Source organism: Euwallacea similis, chromosome 3, assembly GCF_039881205.1.
Source record: "Euwallacea similis isolate ESF13 chromosome 3, ESF131.1, whole genome shotgun sequence".
NCBI lineage: Eukaryota > Metazoa > Arthropoda > Insecta > Coleoptera > Curculionidae > Euwallacea > Euwallacea similis.
In genome coordinates, this window is record NC_089611.1 from 7,121,187 (window position 1) to 7,143,651 (window position 22,465).

Below are 22,465 nucleotides of genomic sequence, written 5' to 3' on the forward strand. Positions count from 1 at the left end.
CATTTTTTAAGTTATTAATTGTTTTTTATGTTTTAAATATACTAGCTTACGATTAAATATAAATAAAAATATTTGTAGATACTAATAGGAAACGTTGAAGAAACCCCTAAGTGTCGTCCGGGCCGGACGCAGACATAAATATTAAAGTAGCCAACATTAGGCATACAATATAAGGGTAATAAATAAAAAGAAAAAAAAGTAATGAATTTCAAATCTAAACTTAGAATTATACATAAAAAAAATCATCAAAACAAATAAATTGAACCGGTCATCAGTCGCCTTATCTATTGCTTTTCTTGCACTCTTAAAGAACTAGAACGCCTACTCATAACACTGTTAGGGTGAATAAATGTTATTCAAATTATATGGGACGTAATGATGTACATATTCGCAAATACGTTCCTTTTAAAGCGATACGTTTATTTTGACACAAACAAAACTCTTAATTGGGTTTGTGCTAAACCCTCACGACAAATTTCTTAACTTTTCTAAAAGTCTTGTGGATTAAATGTGTTCTTGCTATTGAACTCGAGAAACTAAATATGTAATTGGATAACTACTCACAATTTAATCAATTTGCTTTCTCCATTACATCGACTCAAGAGGGTTTACTTACCTGGCAGGTTTAGCAACATATTGATAATTTGACCGTATCTGGACTGGGGTCTTATTTTCTAGTTCCTCTAGAGAGATATTTATACTGAATTCTGCGTGATAAATAGAAACCGGAATGATCTTAATATTATAGATGAAAAATACAGGGTGTAACATTTAACTTGCAATATCGAAATATCTCGAATACTAGGCATCTTATCTATATAAAGAAATGTTTAGTATCAAACTTTAATTATTCTGAGGAGACAATATATTGGTGTTTAAGTTGATTTCACCCCCTCTATGGGCGGGGTACGGGTTAACTTTTTAATTTCAAATGACAACCCCCATTTTTTAACAAATTCGAATAATATGGCTAAAAATAACAACAATTTGCTTGAAATATTTTTTTGGATTTATACTAAAAAACCTTCCACTATTCAGGTTGCCCTTGATTATGTGAAGACAGATAAGTTTACTGCCAATTATTCCACACCATACGTTGACAATGACGCTGATGGTCAACTTCTCGAAGCCAATGCTGATTTTTAACATTCCAATAATACATGTTATGCCTATATTAACTGTAACATGATTTGTAAACGATTACTCATCAGAGAATAATACATAACGGAAAAAATTGGTATTTCTTTCGATCTGGCTAGATGTCCACTCACAAAAGCCTAAACGATTTTGAAAATTTTCCTCATGGAGCTCTTGGTGTAAAGAGATATGATAAAGATGAAACTTGTGCATCCTCAGCATTCTCCACACACTCATATGAGAAATTCCCAATAATCCTGATATTCTTCTTGTGCTCACTTGGGGATTAAAAGCATCACCTAGGACAATAATTTGATTGTTTTCTTCACACATAGTTGCTAGGTAACTTCCTTTCCTCTGATTTACCGTCACTTCATTAATGAATTTCTTAATCACACGATAGAAAGAAGTCCGGGATTATGGTCTTTCAGGAAAACGCTGAGCGTAGAAATTGAAAACGTTATTTAAATGCCTACCGGCTTCTTCATACACCAAAACTACTTCGATTTTCTACGGTCAAATATTCCATCATGGAGCAGTATTAGCAACAAAATGTTTAAAAGTAAATGTTTTATTTGTTTACGTTATTGTTTGTTTACCACATTTTATTAACATAGATTTTTTTGCCCCACACAAATTTTTTAAACGTGCCACTTAAGATATGAATTGAATTTCGTTTCTTACAGTGTTTTTTAGAATGAATCGAAAATATGTTCCTTATTTTTCTCCGTATTATCCGAAACTAAAAAAAATGGAGGTTGTCATTTGAAATTAAAATGTTAACCCTTTCCCCGCTCACACGGGGGTGGACGGGAATCAACTTTAACACCAATATGTCTCCCCCTAAGTGATTAAAGCTTGATACTAAACGTTTCTTTATGTGATGCTTAGTTAGAGATATTTCGATATTCCAGGTTAAATGTTACACACTGTTTATCAGTAGAGTGAAAATCACATCTTTGTTCCGTAAGGTATGTTACCAAATCATAAGAATACGCGTAAGTGGCGCGTTTTGTAACATTAAACGAAATGGAATTTGGTGTTGTATCACTTCTGATAATTGAATTTCGGCAATATAGGTATAGTCAAGTTGGCTCATTTTGATAAGCTGAGGTAAATTGCTTACTCCTTTCTCGCACTTCATCCATATTTTCCAGTGTAATGGATCGGATGTGCAATTTTTCATTCCAATTATCGTTAGTATGCATGGTTTGTTCGTAAGGATTGCATCGACATTCTTTTCTGGAGTTTCAGCTTAAATACGGCTTCAGCTATATTCTCTTAAATTTCTCTGCCGAAAAAATCACCGAGATGAAATAATTACGTTACAGAACGAAAGAGTAGACATCGGGAATTCCAGGATAAGGTTGGGATTTGCTTTTGATTCATTCGTGGAATTTCACAGCTTTAATTTTTTTTCGGTTATTGGTTTTTTATCCGCTTTTGTATGTCAACATCTATGTGACTTTTGGGACAGTTTACGGGTGTCCTAATAGCGTATGTGCGGAGGGTAGAAGAAAGAGGGTTATAGGTAAAATAAAAGAAAAGCAAAAATTTATTAGTTCTGTAGAACTCGTAGTAAAAACATATTTCCGATCATACAGGGTGTCCTAAAACTACGAGGATCGCATTTTATCATATCCAAAATGTTGTTGGATTCCTCATAAAATTTGAAGAATTATCCTCATTAAACATGCTACATGTAATGTATGTATAGCAATTAGCGCGCATTAAATTTGAATTAATATCTCAAAAGTATGAAACAAAAATCATAACGATACTACTTTGGAAAAATTTGAAATTGTAACAAACTTTATCTTTGTAAACATGCTGTTTACAAAAAATAATGTTTTGTTACAAAATCAGGTTTGGGGATTTTCTACAACTTACTAAAATGATGCAAATTAAGACTGAAATACACGCATAATTGAAATTGATTTCAAAAGCGACTTTAGTAAGAATTAGTTTTCAGTTGGTTTTTGAACAGCAATTTTATTTTCTGTCAATGGATCCAGTTCGAATACCACTCTAACGAGCATTAATAAATTTCATAACACACACGTTACCATTAAAAAAATCCACTATTAGCTTTAAAAGATCCCATTATTCAGCTTGTTGCATGGCTGCAAAGTGGGTTTTCTCGCCTTTTTTGTGCAAAAACAGTTAAAAAACAAGTTAATAATGACCCGTATATGGCTCAGTATTTACCTAGTGATCAAATTGACTAAAATATCTTCATCACCCGCTTGCTATTTTATTTGTGCTTTCCTTGGAAATGAATGTGAAATGAAACGGCTCCCTTTGTTTTGTAATTTGAGATGTGTCCCTTTTTGTGTATTGGATTTAATTTATGCTTAATTTAAGTAAGATTATTGTAATTTTTTAGTTGATTTTGTAGTGGAGAAAGTCGTATATACGTTGTAAATCGTAAAGTCTTCACATTTAGATTGAACTTGATGCTGAGGTCGTTTCATCATCTGGATGCATAATATACTATTAACATTTAATATTCTCATTAATACACCCATTTAATACATGTATGTACATAGAAATGTACATACTACTAAGCATGTTCTATTTCAAACAATGTCTGATTGATGTATTGCAGATACGTCGAATTTACTTCATTAAAAATATTTAGAAATTTAAATCAGGTACAACAGATATATTTATAGTAACAAAAATTCAGATAATGAATTGTTTTTGTTTACATTCATAAGAGATATTTGAATAAAAATTAAAAACTGTGAACCGTAGCAAAGTTCAAAGTTGTTCATTTACGAAATATAAAAATTTACTATTACGTGATTTCCAAAACTTTCAATTATAAAACTAAATAAGACTCCCGATTAATCCCGATTCTAGGGGTCTTTCGAGTATAAAAAATACTTTCAGTCCTGCAGACTAATGGAATTACATCGGAATGACGAGCAATCGTAAAAAAGCTCCGAATGGCTGGAAAAGACAGAAACTGGGTAAATAATAATGACGAACTGGAAAAACTGGAAGAAAACTTAAAGGAAATTTCGGTCTGTTGATCTGGAAAACTCCAGAACAGAAATACGAAGTTAAGGAAGCGTTTTTGAATCCCCTAATTAATTTCCTTCCGCCAAACCAAGCACAAAGGCTTATTTATATTATTGATTTCGATTAATCAATTGGTTTTGTTATTCTTACACTTCTCGTGGATTTGGCGATAAGTGAGGCTATTCCTCAAACTTTGTGAGTCTCAACAAACTTTATCTAAATACAAACAAAACAACTAATATTAAGCTTTTCACGACAGTCTTTAATACTTTATTAACTGCTGGAGTATCGTTTTCTTATACAGCATGTTCTACGATGAGAAGATACTTTGGTAGATAATTATGCAGCTTTTTTTAACAAAAAAATTATATCGGTAAGGGTCTGATTTTCAACGGTTTAAGCAATATTTGATTTTTATTTTTTTCTTAATTTTTAAGAATATTCTTACGTGCTTACTGAAATAGCCTGGACTTTTCGATTCTACATAGCGAAAATTTAGATACGCCATGTGAAGGTTACTAGGTGAAAGGAGTAGCTCTTTCTTATAAGTTGTTGCTCTTAGTTCTCTTGGATGTATATCTGTTAGTAAGATGTGATTAGAGCTTAATAATCGACTGAAAAATGTTCTTTTAGTAGTAAGGCAGCGGGGTTAGTTTCAACTAGAGGAATGTTCAATTTGTAGTGGTATACAGGTGGCTACAGACCTGAACACAAATGATCCGAAAAGACGGATTGGATACTATAGTTTCATACGGTGGCCTCTACGCAACTCAAGGTCCGGTCCGGAGACTGTCCGTCAAGGTCCGATCGAATTTCGACCGGGATCCCCCTGTTGGAACTTGGACTGCTTATGGTGTTATTCAATTCATTTTCCTGATAATTTTCATTCAGCTACGTGGTCACCTGCCTACCACTATGTGTTGCGCATCCATTTAGTTGAAACCAAGTTCGCTGTTAAACCGATAAGGAAATATTTTCCAGGCGAGGATTAAGCTCCAATCCTAATAAATTTAGAAACTACCTCTCTTCAATGTATTTTATCAAATAAACGATTTCCTATTAATCCTAACCAAATATTAATCCAGAACCTATGGTGGTAATGGTCACGGCAAGTGGTAAATGGATTCCGGATGGAACTTTATGTTTATGGAAAGAGTGTTGACTATTTGACCGGAGTGTTGTATGTACCACAAAATGCGGTATGCCGAGTCTCTTCGCTATCCTACGTGAGATGTTTGTAAGATCTTCATATAAAAATGTGATAATGTTTTCCTTGAAATTTCCATTCTCAATAAGATCTCGAATACTAACTCCTCGACGAGGAAAACTGACAAATGCTCTGTTATTGGGAATTGTCCTGGGAAACGACATTCATGTCTTATAACAGCTTCAAATGTATTACCGTTAGCAGAGCCATAAATAAAGACCGTATCAACATACTCTTTGTTGGTAAATATTGTTAAACAATTTTTTTCAAAGGATGCTATGTGTTAACCGTCGTTAAAATATTATTTAGCACGCATGTAAATTAGATTTTTACTCGAAATGCTCGTTACTTCTAATTTAATTATCTGGCAACATCAAAGCACAGCGTAAGTATGGTGTTATGGTAAATTTTATGTTTTTTCACTTGATGCATCTAACTTTTGGCTATGTGGGATTGGATAAGAAAAACATAGAAACCAAATATTTTTAAAATTTTTGAAAATCAGACCTTTATTTATGTGATTTTTTTCGTTGTAAATGAGCAATACCGTATGATCCTAAATTGTACCCCCTCGTTAACTATTTAACAAATTATTATTTTTAAAAAATTTAAAAGCAGCATTAAATAGGACAAAAAATACTGTCTTTTGACGTTTGCTTATTTTTTTAACTGTTGCTTACGTCGCCGAGAGCGTAAAATGGCCGATTTTAAAAAATTCAAGCTTGAGTCAAGTGACACCTCAAATTAAAGATCTTTAGAAACTACATTCAATAGTGTGTTGCGATTCAAAATCTATCGATTAGTGTTTGAGGAAAACAGCTATAGATTTGGTACAATACAAACTTAGTTAAATAGTACTTAAATAATAAAAAAATTGTTTGTTGATAGGAAATAGGTTTCTTTTCAATGTTGTGTTCACAAATAGTCTTTAGTTATTTTTATTTATTTATTTATTTATTATTTTTTAACGACGATGACGATGAACCAAACATGACGTTTATTTTTGCAGATGGAAAGCAATGAAGACGTTCTGATGGAGCTTTAATTCCCCAACTCTGGATTCTAGAATATTGATAAGGTAACGATTTTTGTTAAATGCTTTCATTAAATCGCACCGAACATCAAATTACGTTCATTACTGTCATATTAACCATCAAGTAAGTCAAATGTAATATTTTGTTTACCATCATGTCCAATACTGTGCTGTTTACAATATCCTGAAACTCGATTCCGATAATTTTAGACGAAGACAAATATTTGTTGCAAACATATTACAATTTTTGTTTACTTGTTTAGAGATAATCCAATATCACTGTGTGCGAGTATCTCCGTCATAAAATATGAGTTGGGTTCAAGATTTATTGAATATTTGCTAACAGAGAAAATAATGTCTCCTTTCAAATTTCCGAATATGCTCGAACTCTCAATAATTACCTACCCAGCTCTATTACACCTTTTAAAAGTAACTTTTTGTTGTGTAATATAAACCTTAAAAGTTAATCAATTCTTAGTCACTATTTGAGTTTACCCTCAAGACTGAGAACTTTTAATGCTGTTTAACGTCGTAATAATAAGCCATTTTGGAATTTGACTTTAATTGGAACGTTGCGAGTGGTTTAAAATGAAGTTAGTCTTTTAGTGTGCCGCCAGGGACGTATACTATACAGATGAGTTTTAGTGAAATTTGTTTTTGGGTTTGGTAGACTAACGCTTAATTCAATAACGAACTTCCAGGGCTTTAGTGGTACAACAGTCTCTCCCGTAACAGGCCTTAAAATGAGAATGTCGAGACAGGTTTCTTCGTTCCACCTTATCGTCGAAAAATATACAAAAACAAATAACATGAATAATGTAAAAACGTGCCGAATCTCGACTTCTTGCCTTATCCCAGTTCCTAGTAACGGAGCAGTTTTATATTCCGGGGAAAGCACCATAAATCGGAGGAAAACACAAGAAAAACGCTTTTAGAATCTAAATTGCTGTTTTTAAACCGAACTGGCTTTTAATAAACGAAATTTGCCAAGGAAACGATGATTCGTTTCGGGTCAGACAGGTATAGGCTGTGAAAAATGGACTCACGTGTTTGGCTCAGAAGTTGATTGGGTATTTTTATTTTGGCTTTCACGTTTATAAAAGCCCCGTGTGGCAGTCAATAATTGTGTAACTTATTTTTCGATTTCTGTTAAATTAAACACTAACTTTCAAATCTATGCCAATTTTTAAAGCTCAACTATAGGGGCTTTGACACTCTTCAAAATTGCGAGTTTCTTTTTTTTGGAGTTTTTTTGGAATCCAATGATGATATTTTATCATTGCACCTTTTTCTTACCTACAACGTGGCGAACCAGGGGATCTTGGAACCATAATTAATACATAAATTGCGGTCAAGTTCCCATTTTCGATAACCATCATCAACTTGATTTTTTCTTAGGAGTGCCATCTGTCATATTCACATTTTTTAATTTAGTGTTTTATTATGCGTGATGTATCATATGTTAAGGTTCAGTCTTGCAGTTTGGCGGAAATATAAAAAAATTGGTTTTTACAAAGACTGCCTTAAAAATAACAAAATAAGAAACGAGCAAAAAATGATTAGAACTGCTCGAAGGGTTCACCTTCTGCTTCCAAGCACAGCTTTATGCGTCTTCTTAAATACTACATTAAGCTTAAAATGTCCCCTCTTTTTATTTTGGTCCTTAAAGTTGGGATGATCTTCCTTCACAGCTCATTAATATTGGTGGGTACAGATTTATAAATGAGGTCTTTCATTCTTCTTCATAATTAATAATCTAATGGGGGAAGATCTGGTGAACGTGCCGGCCAATTTTTATCTCCATTGTTTGATATGACTCCATCGGGAAATATTTACAACAAATTATCAGGCATTCTTTTAATATTATTTGGCGCCGCACCATCTTGTTGGAACTAAGGATTATGCCAACAAGATGGGCAAGGCTCACAAGTTAAAAGACAATTACTTTGAGGAGTGTTTTAATGGTGATGCTGGTAAGTAATAAGTTTTTCTCAAACAGTAATAGTTGCATGTTATCAAAATCTTACAGAAATTTAATGAATATTACAACATACTTCAAACGCAAACCCCATTCATTGTAAATGACATGTCGACATTTCAATTTTAATACCATCACAAAAGGCTTATTCTCTGAGTTTATTTATGATTTTTAGTTCGCAGTATGGAATGCCTTCAACTTGTCGGAAACGGGCTTCGAAAAATATTATTTTTCAAAGATAATGGCGGGCGTGAGGTGTTCTTTTTACGGCACAGCTTGACGTCCCGATGAATTTTTCGATTTTCGTGCCAAAAGGCACTGACGTATGTGGTAAATGGATAAATAATGCACTTTCTAGTCGGAAATAGAACTGTATTGTACGTCAAGTGGTTCGAACATTATTTGGTGATGTATAGAATAGCCGGGCTCTATTGAAATTGGTTTTTAAAGTTCAAAGTAAATTCGACATTCTGCCGGCAGCAAGTTTAATTTTTTCATTCAAACAAAGCTTTGCGTGTTGATGGTGCTGATAATATTATCTATCAACGATAAAACCGTATAATGGCCTCGTTAATCCCCGATAAATTGTTTTCGAAAAAATGGTCCTGTAAAAGTTAAATAAACCATAATTAAACTATTTAGATCCCTTGTTCGGAATATATTATTATACTGCAAGGTAATTTATGTCGGCCACTAAATTCCAGCTCTATTACGGAAACAGTTAAAACATGACATTCCGGCCATAAATTTTGGTTTCTGGACCACGCATTTTGTGCGTTCGTTCGAGTTAGCATTCGTTTCAATGCTTGCAAAATGTCTGAGTTATGTAGCTCAAATTCGCTTTCAAAATCTACATATCGTAACAAACTCTTTCAGGTACCAATACAACCTTTTAACGTATGACTCACATTTTATTAGAGATTGGTAAAGGGGCTTTTTTATACGGAAAAATTGGATGTTAACTGAAAAATTACAAGCAATCAATTGATTTAATAAATGTCGGCTGGAGATAGTAAATTGCAATTTCAGGGCAGCACTTTGGCGAATATGGGAATTTGAGGCTGCTCTATCGAATAAGAGAGAACTCCTAATAAATCGCAACGGGACCGTATATATGGCTTGAAAAATGCATTTTAGTCATCCGTTTAAATGATAAATGTCCTAGTAGATTCGAGAAAATAACGCTTAGAACGACAGTTATTAGTTTGCCAGTCGCCGTTTTTGGGTAGCGTCTAATTTATTCGCTTCATTATTTTTATTCAGTTTGTTGGGTTACTATGTTGATTATTGACTGGTGCCACCTTATACGATTCAGCTCTACTTCAATAATATACAGGGTGAGTCAGAAAGAATGGGCTAACACTGAGACACTAAATTTTGCGATTGAGCGTAATATTGCTTATACTAATGTCACTGATTTAAGAGATACAGTGTGTTTAAAGTTTACATTTTATTTTAAAATTTCTCAATAATTAAAAAAATCTTTACAGTATAAATTTGAAAAATGGTAATTTTATGTTTTTTGGTGGGAGAATTATGAATTTTTAGCTTATTTTGATGTTGCTTCCAGAGGGCGCTAGTTTCACTGTATTATTTAAGTAATTTTAAAACACGTTTTTCATGTGTTTGGTCATGCTTGAAACAAGTCAAAAATTTAAAAAGTGCAATATTACAAAAAATGTACTTTTGTTTAAGTCATCTAAATCCATCGGTTTTTAAGTTATTTTCATTTAAAAAGCTCAATGTACTTTGCTATGATTTTTTTTTCTGTTTAATTTTCTTCAGGAGTTGCGACAGATAATACAAGAAGCCATGAATACATTTAAAAGTAATAGTGAAATTTTGTTTATCATTTAGAAACGTTATTCTAAAATGTATTGAGGTAGGTGGTAGACACTTACAACATTTGATTTGAACTATGCTATTATCACTATTACTAATAATTGTTATTGTTATTTATTATTGCTTTGATTATTTCTTCATACCTTTCCTTATTTTAAGAATAAAAAAATCATAGCAAAATACATTGAACCTTTTAGATGCAAATAATTTAAAAACCAATAGATTTAAATGACCTAAACAACAGTACATTTTCTCTGTAGAATCGTGAGTTTTTTTAGCTTTCGACTTGTTTCAAGCATGGCCAAACAAATAAAAAATATGTTTTAAATAACTTAAATAATACGGTGAAGTTAGCATACTCTAGGAGCAGTGTCAAAATAAGTAATTTTCACACCAAAAAAATATAAAACTACCAATTTTCAGATTTATAGTATCAAAACTGTTAATTATTGACAAATTTCAAAATAAAATTTAAACTTTGAACACGATGTGTCTCTTATACCAGCGACATTGGTAAAAGCTATATTGAGCTCAATCACAATATTTTGGTGTTTAGTGAACCTATCTAGTTTAGTATTGATTCGTCCTTTTTGATTCACCCTGTACAGGCAAATAATGAAAATTTGACATAAAAACTAATGTGAGTTTTTACTAATGTGAGATAATTAGTTTTTCATGTCCTGTATCATATCCAACTGAGAAAATTTTCATTTCTAATTTCTACAAATTCGCAAGTTCATATAACGCAAGTAACTGATTCATATAAGATCCAATAACAGAATCGACAACTATACGGGCATAGAGAAAAGCATGTATAAATGGATTATGTGAAAGAGTAAAAGATTAAACTTCTAAATCAAGAAATAGGTCGCAAACCTCAATTTAGATCTCTTAGTGCTTGAATTGCTTCCAGTTACCTGCATGATCTGATATTGAAACCGTTAATACGTTACAAGCTTAGGCGATCTTTTCTGATCTCACCCCAATTAAAATATTATTAAATTAGGTCACGAATACGAAAGTATTGATTTTAGAGCTCTTACAAGATCATTAATTTTTTCCATTTACTGTAAAAAAAATTTAAATACATTGCTTGTGACCTTTTATACCCGACTATTCGACTTCTTAAGCCCTCATATAGAACAGAGCGAGAAAACCTAATAAATAGCTTTCATGAGGCCACTTTACCTTCCGATTTCTCATGTTCCACTCTAGGAGCTAGTTGTCAGGACGTCATTACCGTTATAAATCTGACACTTAACACTCCCTTATAACCTTTAAGATGGTACGAGGGTGTGTACGAGTTTAGTGACTATTTTGTGGCTGAATGTGGCTTTTGAATGTTATATTTTGAAATTTCGGGTTGAACTTCTCTCATATCTACTGTTTAGAAGACTACAATTGATAATTCAATACAGAATTAGAGACTATACTGGGTGTTTTAAATCCGACGTGCTATCATTACTATCTCTTAAACAGCAAGGGTTACAGCGTCGGTTAAATTAGAAAAAGAAATGTCCCTGAGAAATGAGTCTGTGTAGAATAGAGATGCTTATTTGTTTGAGTGTGGCATTTTAGTCAGTATAATATAATAATCGGTGTAAAATAATCATATTAATACTATATAATCGTATCATATTACTTTACCAATTTTATACACACACGTATCTAATGAAGTTACTTAGCAGGAACAGGTGTCGCCGGGCAGCACAACATCTTCTTTCCATTTCTACTTGAACTCGAACTTGAGTTTCTTTTGCGGCCTTGCCACTAACTTTTCCTATAATATGTGCTCCATTGGTATTGCATTATATAAAGTTAAATCTTATATCGTAATTGATTTGTATAAGACTAAATCGTTTTTTTTAACACTATGTACGTTCTAATTTAATTACAGAACTACTGAAAAGAGTGCAGTACTATTAGCAGAGATTGTCGTTTGCGTCTAACATCAGGAATTTACAAGAAAATAGCATTAAGAAATGATAATTTAGACTTTTTAGAGGGCTGTAAAATGGAAACCATTAATGTTAAAACAAAAATGAAGGGCAATCTCGACTCCTAGTTTTTGTGACCTGTTTAGTAGTAATTATTATCATTAATTTTTTTTTTTAATATCGCCACAAAGCAGTAAAAACTAGGATACGAAAGTGCAATTCATTTTGTTTTATCATGAATACGCGAATGCTTTCCGTTTTACAGTCTTTTAAAAAATCTATACATTCATTTTTCAGAGCCACTTTTTCGAAGGTGTCTAATTTGAAACGCGCGATTAATATGACAAAAATTGCTCGGGAAAAAATCTGTATCCAGAAATTACCTCTGATGTAGGGGTTCTCTTTTATACATTCGATGACGTCAATTTCTCTCGTTTAGAACCGACAACGCTACAATCAGGAAAATATTTTTATTACGTTCCCTAATAAGATTTGTGTTTGAAATTTCCACTATTTAGTTTCCTAGATACCGCTTCCCATAACAGCAGTAATGGGAATTGTGGAACTGGCGATTTTCAGGGTCAGGAGAGACTCCGAGTTGACCTTTTATGTAGCTCCCACGAACATATTAATAAAACACTTCACGTCAAAATTAACGCACCATTAAAACTTCGCTCAATTTGAAAGTCAATTTTCACGCGAGCCAATGAGTTGATTTGACTATATATACAGGGTGTCCTAAGAATGTGGACCTCTATCCACTTCTTGAAAATTGTGACTAGGAAAAAGTTGAAATTTAGCTAGTAAAGTAGAGATGATCTATTGATTAAACATATTTTCATGAAAATACGACTCCCGGTTATACCGGAATAAGTGTCAACGCGATTATTTTTAATGGAACACCCTGTATATTATATCAAATTTTGATTCTACATAACATTATGAACATTTTTCATAATGTTCTATACATAAATTTTACGATTTTTGAGATATTTAGAATTTTCCAAAAAAAATGAGAGTTGCAGTCATTAATGTATTTTCTAATAATTCGTAGACGGCTAAGTATTTTGCAATGAAATTTTGTGCTGTTGTACAAAATATTTTACTGCCCTTGGGTCAGTGAGTTAAATCATGCTTCTTCATACAGTGTGTTCAAAAAAATAACCTAAAATTGTTGTTTAAAAATTATAAAAAACTTTCATTTTTTAAGTAGGACTCCCTATTTTATAGTTAACAACAAAAAAAGTACTACTTTCAATTCAATTGACTATACCTAAACCTAACCGTTTCCATTTTATCTCAAGAAAACAAACTTTTCATTCTTCAGTACTCAACTGATTTATCTGACTGATAAATAACGTCAAGAATCATTATGAATGAAAGCGAAATTTTAGCGTCGTGTTAATTTTTACGCACTGTGTATGTACGTACATATGTATATACATAGCGGACCAAAAGTTCCGCACAAATTCGTTGAAAATTGAAGGAAATATTTTTTACGAAAATGCTGGAATACGTGAAATATTGTTTGTAATTGTGCATTTTTTGACGTGAAAGATATGTATACAGAGTTATCCATGTAGTAGATAAATGTACTTTTTCACTTTTTTACTTATGGAACTCCATGTACATTATGGCATTTTTGAAATCTTTGAGAAATTCTGAACATATTTCATGTAACATGCCCACGTCTAAATTCAACAGTTATTGAAATATTTGCGCAATATAACAATTAAAGCGGCCTGCTAGATCGCTTGATCTCACCCCTATGGATTTTTTATGGGGTTATCTGAACCATAGGGTGTATTTAATTAAGTCTAAGAGTACAGAAGAGCTAAAAAATTAAATTACTCAAGAAGCTCAATAAATACCTCCTCAATTGATACGAAAAGTTATTGAAGAATTTCAATTGTGACTTGCCCACTAGCAGGAAGCCAATGAAGCATAGTTCGAACATTTAATACATTAGATTATAGTAAATTAAATTGTTATTTTTTAAGTATTAATAGTTTTATCATTATTTCTATTTTTTGTAATTATTTTCAAAACCTGTTGACTTTAGATATGGGTATGTTGCATGAAGTATGTTAAGAATTTCTCACAGAACTCAAAAACGGTAGAATATATGTATATGGGGTTCCATAAAAACAAAAAGTAAAAATACATTTATCTAGTACATGGGTAACCCTGTATACATGTCAGTTACGTTAAAAAATGCACAATAAAAAACCATACTTGATGTGTCGCAGCATTTTCATGAAAAATATTTCCTTCAATTTTTAACGAATTTATGCGGGATTTTTGGTCCTCTATGTATATACCTAGATATTTATGGAGATCACACTGTATATTCAGGTGGGAATGGAAATAGCTCGTTTTCAGTGAAAATTGCCAGGGGCGGTAACTGCTTATTCGAAAGAGAAATATTCGGGTTTAACGATGATATCGTTGTGAAGTCGATCCGTTGAGGAGGGATCGGAGAAACGGGTGTAGGAAATTTAAAAAATAGCGAAATACCTGCAAAAAAAAATAACGTACTGTAAAGCTGTATTTTACCGGACGTTATAACTCGTAGTAACTTTTTATGGCAACTGTTAAACTTCTAAATTTTGTTTACACTCATAGATTGAGATTGACGCTGCTAATACAGCGAAAATGTAAGTTACCGTTTCCAACTCAATTTAAACCTCTGGTAAACAGCTGAATTGAATAATCCTTAGTATGAAAAATCTACATATAATCTACTATTAAAATAATGATTTCGATACCCCGCCGCCCTCCCCCTACTGTTAACCATCACGATTTCCTTTGAATATTTTTTACTTCTTTTAAACACATTGCATATACACTTTCAAAGCCGATTTCCTTAAGCCCTCATATGCAACAGAGCGTGAAAACATAATATATAGCTTTCATGAGGCCACTTTACATTCCGATTTCTCATATTCCACTCTAGGAGTTTGTCAGTTGTCAGGACATCATTACCATTATAAATCTCCACCAATTCGCTCTATATACTTGACACTCCCTTGTAACCGCTAAATATGAAAATGTATATGATTTTAAGGTTCTTCAAATAAATTGCTGGAGATTTTCTATATCGCATAGAGAAATACCGACTGTCGTATTCTCTTATACCCCGTAGTTTAAAGTTCGTTACAACAATGTGTGTATAAGCACTGGAATTGGAGCAATATTGATTAAGACTTTTCCTCTCCAAGGCACCTAAAAATCTTTCCACTTCCTCCTCGGGTTCAAAATTAAATGTCGAGACCGATATTAAAGGCAACTTTTGATAGTCCCAAATAAAGCGAGCGGGCTTAGATGAGGGTTGGTGCGAGACATTTATTTCAAGCCCCTTGCAAGCCATTATTCCCACCTTCCTGAATGTTTCTTGGGATTGCGGGGATAAGAATACGGGTTAGATAAAGTGTCAGTATAATTTAACGGTATTAAGACGTCTTTGGAAGCGAATTTAAATTTTAGATCTATCTTCAATAATAACTTCGCGATTTCATTTCAGGAGGACTCTGACTTTCACTGAAAAATCCACGATCAATGCAGTTCCAACGGTGTCACCAAACAGGTAAGAATTTGTATTAAAACGGCGGAACTCAGGGCCTAATAAAAGTTGCATAAGTCAATTTCCAGGACCTGCGATGGTCAGGTGGGACGTTAAATCCCAGATCTAATTCCGTAAATTGTCAGCGAGGAATGCAATTTTTAATAGGCCTGCTCCACTAACCCCCAATCGTAATGAACTTGTACTGTTGAAGATGTGAAAATTTGATGTCTGCAGTAAAAACGAAGGGGAATGACCCACTTAAAACAGCATTTTAATTAGCTTATGCGTATACAACCGTAAAATGTGTCAAAGATCCGTCATTCCTGCTTTGTTGATGCAGTGGTTTAATGAGGCAATGTCGTGCTCAGACCCTATAAAATGGAACGGTTTAATTTTAGTGAAATATTTGCTGGCGTAGAAAAGTTATGTTGTTTATACAGGGTTGGGGAAATGAACAATAAGTTGTGCCTTAATAAATAGTTTACGGAGCCTGCTCCATGCGGTTAATTTCTTAATCACTTACGGCCAATTTTATAAGTCAAGCTTCAACTGAATGCAACATTGGGTTAAACTAAGGAATATTTTTTTATTCCCCTTTAACGCTCGGATTTGTTTAACGTAATCTTATAAAATTGGTCACTTAGAGCACTACAAGTAATTTACGAACGGTTCTTTGGTACCCTATTTTCGCAGTGCAATCTCATTATACTGGATGTTAATTAAGTACATAGAAAAATTTCAAGGAGCGAATCTTCAAAGAATTTTAGGTTAAAAGGTTCATATTAACATGGGCGCACGCTAGCTGTTTTCGAAATATAAGGAATCTTGAGAATTTTTTAATTTGATAGTTCAGTTGTTTGCTAATTATTATTTGGATAATAACAGCGCACATTTCAAACTCGTTTTTTTTTTAACCGGCTGGTGTTAGCGAGGAATACGAAGAATATGTTTTAGAGAATAAGTTATTTTTTCAAAAATGACGTACAGTCAGCTACAAAAACACTATGGATTTTAAAATTCAGGTTAGTTCAGGTTAGTAGTTTAGGTAGAAAAAACGAAATTAAAGTTTTAATTGAAATGCCCGGTTCTTGAAAACTTAGTCGTTGCGGGCCCATACTAATAATATAAACTGCTTATCTTAACATTTTCTCCCCATTCACCCCTTAAAATTTGTCTGCGTATTCAACTCACATCCTTCACGTCTACATAAAAACATAATCAGTCTGTTGGTCAAGATTCAAATTTTCGGACAAACGGTTCGAAAATTAATTATAATAATTTTGGGCTATTGTTTCTCTTATAATAAATATCCTACGTTGGCATATAACTAAAGCCTAGGAGCAATTAAAAAGCGCATTTGCATACCCAGGGCCGCCAATAAACTAACAAAGTGAATACAGGTGAATATAACAAATGTGTTCCATATAGGTGTATGGGCGCATAATGAGTTACAAAATGCTACGTCATTAAAATTAGCTCCGAGAACCGCGATGCATGAGAGCAATAATAAAATTAATCGTCCAGAAGTTCATCTACAGACAGCTATTGTTAATATTCATAATGCTCTATTCCCCAACCCCGGAAAAGCTATGTCCAATAAGTCGTTAATTATCCGGGAAAATAAAGGGATTACCTAGTGCGAAATTGAATTATGTTCCCTAAGGATTCGATCGATTTGGTTACATACGTTCGAAATGTTAGGACGTTTGGATGTGTTATTTGCAATCGGCTTGTAGGTTGTTGTCGGAGGCTTTATGCCTAGTTCCACTTTATTAACCTGTGCAAATCCCACGTCAGCAATCCTAAAAGTTTATTGTGTAGGAATCGTGATCTGTTTGACAACATAATTTAAGATAGATTGGTTTATGGGACTGTGAAATTCTGAATATACCTTCCGCTAAATTTGCCCTGAATACTGAATGTTTTGGTTAAATATCAATCAGACTGGGTTAAATAGGAGAAAAGTTGCGCACTCAAGGGAGTAGTTCCATTGTGCACACAGATTTTCAAATTTATTTTTGGTTTTTTAGAAAATTTTTGGTATTTGAAAAAACTGAAATTTTCGAATTCCTATTTGAATGTTTTTCCCAAGTTATGGTAAGACATAATAAAATTAAAACCACTTTTCTATTGTAGTTTTTTTATAAGCTTCAACATGACGGTCTGGATTTTATTCTATATGACATTCCATTTTCACGAATGGTCATCAACCTTTTTTTTCTAAATACGTCATTGGTAGCTTTTTTTATTTTAAGACAAGTTTTCATTAGACATTCATTAATGTATCTCTAGAGATTATAGCTCGGAAAAAAATAAAAAAGAAATTCGAAAATTTCATTTTTTTCGAAATAACTGAAAAACCACAAATTATTTTGAAGATCTGTTTCTACCGTGAAACTACATTCAACCAAGCCTACAGCTATTACCATTTGAGAGATCCCCATGCTCTACATCCTTATTTTGGACACAATGGGATACCACATAATTCTGCAATATACAACTTCATTCAGAACAATCCTATATAGAAATTTTGTTACTAGGTAAAATAAAGGAGAAATTGTGTATATTTTTTATTTGCGAAATATTGAAAATTACATGAGACCGAGCTAAGTCCAATTTCACCGTTGGAGGTATGCGATTTTCGCTTTTATAAAAAAATCGCTTTTCGATTCACCAAAGTCGTTTCTACTTCGGGATTTATTTGGCTCATTGATCTTAGGTAGAAGCTAAAAATTTACTTCGATTTATTTCGATAGGGGTCAGTGGCAGCACATTACCATGGACGGGGAAAAATGAGTATACGAGGAAAACTTTGGTTTTTGATGCAATGTCGGTAATCAAACTTCTGATCAATGTCAATCTTTAAAGATTGGTTTCAACTGTAATTTTCCGTTGGACAAGGCTGTTTTTATTTTTATTATAAAAAAAAATTGAAATTTTATTACTAAGAAACTACGCCGTAAAATTTTTCCCTTGAAATCTAAGCATTTGGAGCTTAACTTATTCTCTGAAATGCTCGTTACACTGTGAATCTCTTTCTATACTCATACAGGCTTCTTTAAAGTCGGGATTAACTTTAGCAAATGTTTTTAATGTAATGCTCAAGGCGAACGCAATGATCGGCTTTTTTGGCCGACAAATGCTCATTTTCAGACTTGATACAGCAGTGCTCCACTTTTTTCTTTAAGACGGTAGGTTTAAAGAAAAAAGTTCAGGTTTTTCTGAAATGGCAAACTTAAAAGTGGCTATAATGTTGTGTTCACTCGTATGGGATGTTGCAACCAGAATAATAAAAAAAAAAACAAGGAAGAAACGTTGATGGCACGCAAATTTGTTTTGCGTGCCAACAAAGGAGTATTAACAATAGCGGAACATTAATTAGTTGATTGCGATTATGGATTTTACTGCGATTATATTAATCAAAGTTGCCCCAATTTGATCGAACTGGCTTTTTATATGGCTACCGAAATCCCCACGGTTGGGGTTCAAAAACGGACACCCATCATCATACATACCACACATGTACTCATCAAAGGCTGTAGGCCTTCAGTTCCGCTACTGTGACAAAGTAAATATTCATTTGAAAAACATAGTTATTTCGGATTTGTAGGTAATTGGTTATCCCATTATGTCAGGGAGTAATCCAATAGGGGTATGCGGCTTGAGTATAATTACTAACGGATTGGGGATTTGTGAAACAAATCATGAACGGATCATCCCTCTTCTTTAAAAGCATTTCATATTTTAATAATTTGATCAACGCGTATAGAAGGGGACAAAATGTGTCTTGTACACAGATTGCGGCAACGATTAGTGTCTATATCTATATATATTGTGACGTTTAATATCTATGAACGCGCATCCACTTCGCGCATCCGGTACGATCTGTGGTGCAGCTGCGATGGGAACTGAATTTAGACGTCTGTCATTGATGACATTGGGTTATCATACGTCTGAATTTTAGTTGGGATATTAGTATTTTTGTTTATTTTCGATATAAAAATAAACGATGTTGTCTACACGCAAATTTTTAATAGCGCAACTCAAAATTTATTGCATTATTTGACGAGCAATGACACACTTTCGAAATTTTTGGGTGTAATAAATTCAGTTCCCGTCGCCGCTACATCACAGATCGTACCGGATGCGCGACGTGGATGCGCGTTCATAGACATTAAATGTCACAATATATAGATATAGATACTAATCGTCGCCGAAATCTGTATACCACATATATATATAGTATACGGCAAAAGCAAGTGTAAGCAATCCCCTTGTGAGTCACGTCTAGTATAAACTTGACGTCTAAATTGTATTGTCCCAGTTCTGAAGTCATAACGATTGGTCTGTAAATCATAGTAGTCAATTACACGTCCGTTTCACAAGCGCAAACCGAGTACGAGAAAACTTTTCCCATTCAACGAGACTGGAGAAAACGACAAAAAACTCTAGTAAGTTTTACCGGTGGCGAAACTCATGGCAAAATTTATAGTACGGGAGCTGCGGAACGATATTAATTCATTTCCAGCATTTCGGTAATTTCCAATATTTCGGTGGCGATATTTCATTTGAAAATTTAATAAGTTAGAAAAATATTGGAGGCTCGAATTGAACACGAACGCCGCCTGTGTTTTATTGTACAGGCAACGCGCCAAACTCAGAAGCCCTCCCAGATAAATTTATTTGGAAAGTGTGTAAAAACGGAGACGCCTATGGTCTATCTTCGAGCAAAAATCCCCCTATATTGTTTAAATTAGCATGAATTGATATTTTTAATAACACCCACGAGATTACAATTCCTGATCTGATTTCCATAAAATTCCCTAACGAACAGCTTCAGGCCAACGCAATTTCGATTCAATCAGCAATCCCTTGAATAAATAAGAATATTTTCATCATGTGATTCCTATTAGGGACAGTTTGGCCTGGATTTATTTTCACTCAAAATAAGATTTTTTCCATTAAAGAATTAACGATTCTTATGTTTCTAACAAATTAAACTTTCTTTCATTTGAATACTTTATACTGGGTGATTCTAGATAAATAGGTCAAGCAAATATCTTAAAATCGAGAAAATCTACAAAAAAATGTTCAAATAAAGTATTTTTTATTTTCGAGGGATCAATTTTTTATGCCGTTGTGATGCGTTTAGTGTAAATCAGATGTTGTACTCATCAGGTTGTATTTCAGTACAAGTTACTTGTCTTTTTGTTTTACTGTCGACGGATGGTTTGTTTCTATGTATAATGTAACCCAGGGTGTTATCACCATAGTGGAGAAAACCACCATTCGTACTTATTCATTTTATTTTTTTTAGAGTAGTGGTATGGTGTCAGTAATTTGTTATAAATATGGCTATAAATAAAAATTCATTAGATTCTTAAAAAAGAATAATAATACAACGTCCAAACCATCTTGGACACTGTCAATTTTTCCTCCAAGGTTACCTTTACGTGTTTTTTTCAAAAACATTTTTACTGTCAAAAAAGTATTCGAATCTCCGAAAAAACATTGGGTGTTCCATTTGAAAAAACGAAGTTAACTCTAAAAGATAGGTGAAAGTGATCTTGGGGAAAAGTTGAGTTCTCGAAAAATAACAGATTTCATTTGTAAATTTTTTTTGTAGGTCCTCTCGATATTAAGATGTTTCCTTATCCTATTCATCTACAATTACTCGGTATAAGATTTAACAAATCCGTGAAAGTACGTGCAAAATAATAGGCTTCAACCTGTTGTTTACGAATAATTTCCTAATGATGATTCTGGTGACACTAATTACCACCTAACTTTGATAAAGCTTTTGATGAGTGATGAGAGAAATGTTCTGATTTAGGATTGTTATTTGTGTTGGTAATATTTGTAAGTATTTTCTATGAAAAATATCCCATACTTTCAATCTTTTTTGAGATAGATGGCGAAAACTGAATCCTTTTCAAAGTTTTATGAACTCGTTATTGGTTTGAGGTAGAATAATTGCGGCTTACAATGTCCTATATTAGCGTTGAGAAATCTGTGAAATGGCAAGAATTTTCGAAATTTTCAAGGTTTTTGTGAATTTTTGAAATTAAAAAAAATTTTTGAAAAGTTTAAAAATAGATTTTTCAAAACTGAAACTTGATGGTGTGAACCGTATTAATCTATTTTAAATCATTCGCAAGTTTCAGGTAATAAAAGACTGAAAGATGTAAAATTTTAGACACAGTTATCTCAAAAACGGTTTGAAGTATGAAATATTTTTAACACATTTTACAAGTATGATTGGATTTTGATTTTAAGTTGGACACTCCGTGTAGTGATGGTTTTCGAGTGAACTGATGAAATATTAGTAATTTGTAGCTTTAAAGTAAATTTTCTTAATTTAAAGCCCACTAAAATATTGATTTGAAGTTCGGCAATTTTCGACTAATTCCGAAATATCTTGAAAAATAAAATTTGTCTAGAAATATATTTTCATTTTGTGCTGGATTAATTGGTCATAGAATCGCTTATACTTTTCTAACTTGACATGATGCCTCTTTTAACTGAATATGTATTATACATCGAAATTAAAATTACAGATAACAATGGCAAACAATAATTTTTTTGTCTAAAACTTAACTTTTGGAAAAAAGACTTGGGATTTGTTCAGTGATAAGTTTCCAGTTCGCATTATTTGATTATTTTCTTGTAAAATCCATTACTTTTGAACAATTTTCAAACATTACATCCTATGAGGGGTGAAGCAGGATGGAGGGTGTGG

General features: G+C 33.0%; 1 protein-coding gene across 2 annotated transcripts in view; it reads left to right on the forward strand.

Annotated features, from left to right (window-relative positions):
• Csgalnact (Chondroitin sulfate N-acetylgalactosaminyltransferase) overlaps positions 1-22,465 on the forward strand; it is a 139,993-nt gene that overhangs the window by 28,979 nt on the left and 88,549 nt on the right. For both annotated transcript variants that reach the window (XM_066406832.1, XM_066406833.1), the window contains exons 2-3: positions 6,381-6,449; positions 15,685-15,747. The gene's annotated coding sequence lies outside the window, so the exon portion shown is untranslated. The remainder of the gene's footprint in view (positions 1-6,380; positions 6,450-15,684; positions 15,748-22,465) is intronic.